The sequence below is a fragment of the Pollicipes pollicipes genome, unplaced genomic scaffold (assembly GCF_011947565.3).
Source record: "Pollicipes pollicipes isolate AB1234 unplaced genomic scaffold, Ppol_2.1 Scaffold_5724;HRSCAF=6776_pilon_pilon_pilon, whole genome shotgun sequence".
NCBI lineage: Eukaryota > Metazoa > Arthropoda > Thecostraca > Pollicipedomorpha > Pollicipedidae > Pollicipes > Pollicipes pollicipes.
The window spans coordinates 19,402,525-19,408,524 of NW_023596746.1; positions in this window are offsets into that span (position 1 = coordinate 19,402,525).

Consider the following 6,000-nt stretch of genomic DNA (forward strand, 5'->3'; position numbering starts at 1 on the left):
GCTGGCATCGCTAGTTCGGAGAGGCTTCTGCACCGCCATGGGGCAACATCGCAGCGACAAAAAGGACCACAAACATAGAAGAACACAATGAATTGGCGAGTTTACCCGCCTGAATTCACCGAAAGAAAGTGCTCCACATTTCTATGGAGTCTCGAACTGAAATGCCGAACTTGAAGATCATTCAGAGCGATGCATAGCGCTGCCCTTCTTAAGACCCAAACCATCTAGTTTTTTTAGCTATGTGCCCTGGAAAATGGAGATACTATTTCGGGAAAAGTATTTCAAGGTCATCTTGGCATTCATGACGTCATAATAACGTCATTTAAATCTTGTCATTCCATGCATCATGCGGCGATCAAGGCCAAGAAAAGGATCATGGCCGATTCGTTCACATCTGGCGTTCGTGGGGACGATTTCCAAATATATCGGCCATCAATCAGCCCTCAATTTATGTGGTATAAAGTACTATGACGTAATCAATCAATGACGTATCGAGAAGCGCATTCACTAAACAGAGAAACTGTGCTGTCTAGAGCTGCCTTCCCTTCTTAAAAACATACTAACAGTTATAAGTGAGGCTGTTTCACCATACCTGATGCTTGCCTCAATATCTCCAGTTGTGAAACACTTCCTTGGAGAGTGGCCGCGTCGGCGTTGGTGAGGCACCAGAGGCGAACGCGGCGGTCCAGCACACAGCGGCAGTAGGACAAGCAGACACAGCGCCTGACGAGAGCAGTCGCAGAAGTACTTTCAAGAGCAGTGCATCTCGCTAACCAATCTCTCCTCATGTTGTATTATCCCCAAAGCGTATTACGCCCTTCATTGAGCCAGGTGTTGTGAAAACGACAACACCCGCGGCGTCCGCGTCGTGCCACTACTCAACGCACACGACCAAACACTGCATCAACGTCCAAATATCCATTCATACCACCATGCCCGCATATCACATGTCATATGTCATACCTATCGTATCACAAACCCAGTCATAACCCTCACCTAATCTCAGGCATTTTCCTTTTGTCCATTGTCGTTCTTTGTCGTCGGCATGTACTGCTTGACTGATGCGTCAGTGATCGCCACCTAATTCGCATTGCACTTGGTATCGTTTCCTGGTACCATCGAAGTAACGCGAACCAGACTGCTAACCCAGTGGAGCGAGATCCGCACTGGAACAACAAACTGAACCAGTTCTCCGCGTCCGTCGACCTCGGCTTGGCAGGCGCCCTGGCCGCCTCCCACGCTAGGGCGCCCTCTCGCGGCGCCCGCCGTGCGTGTCCAGCAGCACTCTCCCTGTGCTCGGCTACATTCCTGGAGCTGTCGGTGGCACTGCAGCGGATGGGCTCATGCCGCTCACGTGGAACGGACAGTATCAACGTCAATGTGCAGAGAGCGGCTCTCCCTGTGGTGGGGCTTCATCTCCTCCGAGCCATGAACAGCTCACTCGCGCCTAACGCGGTGCCTCACTAGTGGAGGGCAGCTACAGTGGTGGCGCTGTACAAGAGGGGTGATCCCAGTGATACGAATGATTAGCGGTCGATCTCTATGTTGCCAGCTTTTGCTGCTCTCTGCCAAGTGCTCGTCACTGTGTTTTTGATGCTCTCTCCGAACCACTCGTCATTGTGCTTTACCTCAGCAGTATGGTTGCCGCTCGGGTCCCCACTGGGTTGACTACGCTCGACGCTGTCACGTACATGACTGAAAACATGGACAAAGGCATGGTGACGTCACTGGTCGTCGCCGACACGTCTAAAGCATTTGACAGCGCTGAGCGTGGCCATCTTCGGGAGAAGCTGGGGTGGTGCGGCATAGGCACTGCGTGACTTGGTACGTGGCTTCAGGGTCGGGCGCAGGTGAATCAGTACGAGGTGGAACCAGTGTTCTTGATGTGACACGCGGAATGGTCCAGAGTTTGATACTGAATATCTGCCGTGCGGAAAGATCATTATGTTTTCTGATGCTGGCTGGCCCTTGAACGTCCCTTAGCTCAAAGGTCGCACAGAGAAAAATTTGAAGAGAGTGTGCGACTAGTTTACATAAGGTAGGCTGAAAATTAATCCACTCAAGACAGAAATGGTCCTATGTGCCACCATAATAATACTATTTGCTAGCCCGATGCATCATTTTTAGGCACGCTATGCAACGCTGAAAGAACATTAGATGTTGCAAGCAATGCTTAACTAAGCCGAGGATACGTTGTAGTAAGAAAACATATGAACAACTGCATGCCAATAATTACATTATAAACGCAAAAAAAGTCAAAAGGTACAACAAGCTTTCGGCCTCCAGTCATCTTCGGGTTGTTCTAGCCAAACGGTTGAAGACACGATGCCTACGGTTGTAGACACGATCACAAACCAACTGGTACGATTATCAATATGTCGGTAGTAACCCAGTGACCGACCACCGAATCGCAAGCTTGCAGCGACTGAGATCCACGATATCGCCACATGAGGTTCTAGTGTCCCGTGAGGCGAACGTTCAATTAACAGTATTGTTCATTTATTTGGACGTGAAACATAAAAAGACAGCGCAAAGCACTCTACACACAGTTTTACCAGCCTTTATTTGGGCCACATCATGAACCGTACATTTGTTATTAGTAATTGTCGAACAAATAAGATAGTCATGGAGATCACACCAAAGGTGTATTCTACCTGGTGCTCATTTCAAATAACGACAAAATTTTCATTGACATAGCGTAATGATGACGATGTGTCGGAACTGCATGAAAACTCCGCAAGGCATGACAGTTAAAGCGCCAGCTTTTGTAAACAAAAACAAAACAAACAAGCAAAACAACAACACCGGCTCGCGCTAAACGCCTACGACATGTAAAGGTACGCAACTGGCTTAAGACAATTGCGTATCTCTGTTCCAAACACAACATTGGATCAAGTCAGTTACGTTGAGGAACAGGCAAGTGAATACGTTGTAGACTAGTTCATGCCTGAGGCTGGCAGATCCTCGAATGTTTATATACTGCTGTGGTGTGGTGTAAGGGCAGATGGTTTGCTAACATGCGCCGTCGCAGGTGTCCCACCTGCTTTATATACCAATAATTAGTGGTGATGATCCATGAACATGCAACAAAGCAGTCGTACGATCGGCTCGCAGTCGGTCATGCGGGTGGCGGCTGTCGCCGACGAGCAGCCGGTCCAAGGTGGTGGCCGCTAGTGGAGGGCACCGCTGGGCTGAGACAACGACTATCTAAAGTGCCTTAGTTTTTACACGAGAAACTCGATTTTATAGCTTTTGTCACCTTGTTTTTAGCGGGGCGTCCCTGGGAGCTTTCAATTGGTTCTGCCTAGAATGCTGCGACAAAAATCGTCTCTTTTATGTAAGCCAGCGAAATCCAGGCTTGCAAAAAACTTTCCTTGCAAATACCTTTCCAGTGGCCCAAAATACCTCCCCGCTCATTGAATTTTGCCTTCCCAGTGGAAACAATGCTGAGATAGATGAGTAGGAAATATAAGGAAACTAGACATTCTTGTTCGACGAAAGATAAGAATGAGTCGAGAAGGCAACATTGTGCACTAGCCAAAAACAGCTGATGGTATATATATATATATATATATATATATATATATATATATATATATATATATATAAAGCAAAGCGACAGGACATTCACTTAGGCCCCAAAACGTGTTATGGTGGATTCAGAGCGAACAACATCTTCCATCTCCCCCTGGGCTTTCCTCTCAGGAGACATCCTTAAGCATGCGCGCATCCAGAGCCTTGGCAGGGGGAGGGGCACATTGCTGACGAAGGGTCCATGATAATAAAAAGACCCCCAAAAGGCAAAAATTACCGCATATGGCCAATATGTTAATGAGGAGATATTTTTCTTTGATATTTTTTCATTTTAGCTTTCTATAATGAAATAGGAGCCAGAAGCTACCGCGAGATCAATTCTGGCTGACTTTTATTGTCAATAAACTAAATAAATGTTGTGTTAAGCGACCACATCAAACAAATTACCGGCGTTTTTCAACATGTCACATTGGTCCAATGGACTATTTCTGAACTGAACTCAAAAGCTTTGTCAGAATCTCTATCTGGGCTGTATTAAGAACCCTGAGAATGTAGACCGAAGTGGTTCAACAAGTTGCTTTAACACGGCTGAGCGATTGTTGTCTGGAAATGTTCAGCATTGGCTCAGAATTGATTAGTGGGACCAATTATGTAACATAGTTTTGAGCATGCGCGCTCGCAAATATGAGCAACAAAACCCTGATGTCATGCGTTGCAGTCTCCATAGACAGTGCAGCGTTGATTCCGCAGACGACATTAAGTCGTGCCCAACGGATGGCCGAAAATGATGACGAATATAAAATAGGTACTGTTCAACGTTTCAGGCACTAAATCGTATAGTTTGAAGGTATTCTGTAGCGGTGGACCATGCCCCGGGACCGTGTGTCAACATGTAAGGCGAGTGGGGCGATGACTCATGTCTGAGTGAGGAGAACAATCACGGCTCGGGGCGGTGCGTCACGGTGGCGCCGGCCAGTCGCTCGCAGATCGTGTTGCGGGTATGAGCCTTGGAAGGAGTATAAAAGGTGCTGCTCGGACGCGTAGGGTGGGCCTCTCCCTGTCGGCGTCGTGTGCGGCAGTTCATCGCTGCGTGTGAGGCAGTCCGACCGATAATTCTTGTCATCATCGAATACATATTCCAGGCGTATGCTTCACCTGTGCGATTTTTATATTGAAAATGAGAACGGACTGGCCTTTACAGCATCGCGAGGTAGTGTTAGAGTCTGGTGGTGGAATTGGGAGAGAAAAGGTAGATTCTCTTCTTTTCGTGTTGCTGTAACTGTTAATTTGTCCAGAGAAAAAACATTTAAGTTGCAAAAAAGATGCGCCCAGTCCCATCTTTGAAAGGCTTGAATTAGTTTTGAAAGACATTCGGAGCCCTCATTTTGCGACCGTCGTTCTCGCGTGCACGGCGCCCGTCATGAGCGGGGGTGTTACTCGCAGAGGTCAACGCCGTTCCGTTTTAAGGAAACTGCAACCCGGGCCGTCACTGTCCTTGCTACAAAGATTGCGGACGCGTGGGCTGAAAGCTTTTGATTTAATTTGTTTAACTCGTCGATTCTGCAAGGAGAATAAACGCTTTCAGATAAGCATGGGATGGCCTTGTTCCTTTTTGAACTCATTTCGACCTACTTAATTCAACACTAATGAGACTTCTGATTTCTTTCTGAGAAGGGGGTCACCTTGAATAGAGCACTAGGACATTATTGTTTCCGGTCAAGGGCTGAAGGGCCATTCCGTCCCGCCACGGGACGTCTCCTGAGACACTGGGCGGAATGCCGCCCTGGAGACACTGGGCGGAATGCCCTGCCCGATCCGGAGACCCTTAGTGAGATACATTCTATCACATCAATCCCCTTCCTGACGCGGAAGGCCTTCTGGCCTGCGCGGAACGCAGTAGACCCCGGATCGACACAGGAACCCTCACTGACGGAACAACATCCCTGATCGTCCCAGATGGTCAAATAATTGACATGTCGGCTTCAGTTCGGCTTAACGGACCCACGCTAGAAATGGGTTGGAGAGCTCACCGGTCGGCACTGGGGGCCCTGACTAGCACATAACCACTTTGATTGCCTCGATGTGAACAATAATCATTATATTTCGTGTTTCAATTAATTGTCAGAGGGCCCTGACCGACACAAGAGGCCGTCTGTCATTCGAGGTCTCGTCCTCGTCCCTGTTGCACAAACAGATCTTCCCGTGGCCGACTCGAGGTCTCTTGTTGACACGGAATATCCTGTTGGGTACTGTGGGGCCCTGAACGATACAGAGCCTCGCATTGTTGCAGGGGCCCCGACAAATGTAAATTACGGGCCTGGCCTTGTCTCTCATTAGGAAATGGACCCCCCAGGGCTCAGAACGACACGGAGCAGTCTGTTCAGTGTTTATGACCTCTGGCCGAAATAGAGGAACGCTTTATCTTTGTCCTCAGTCCTTGTTAGATGTCCTCTAACCGTTAGTCCA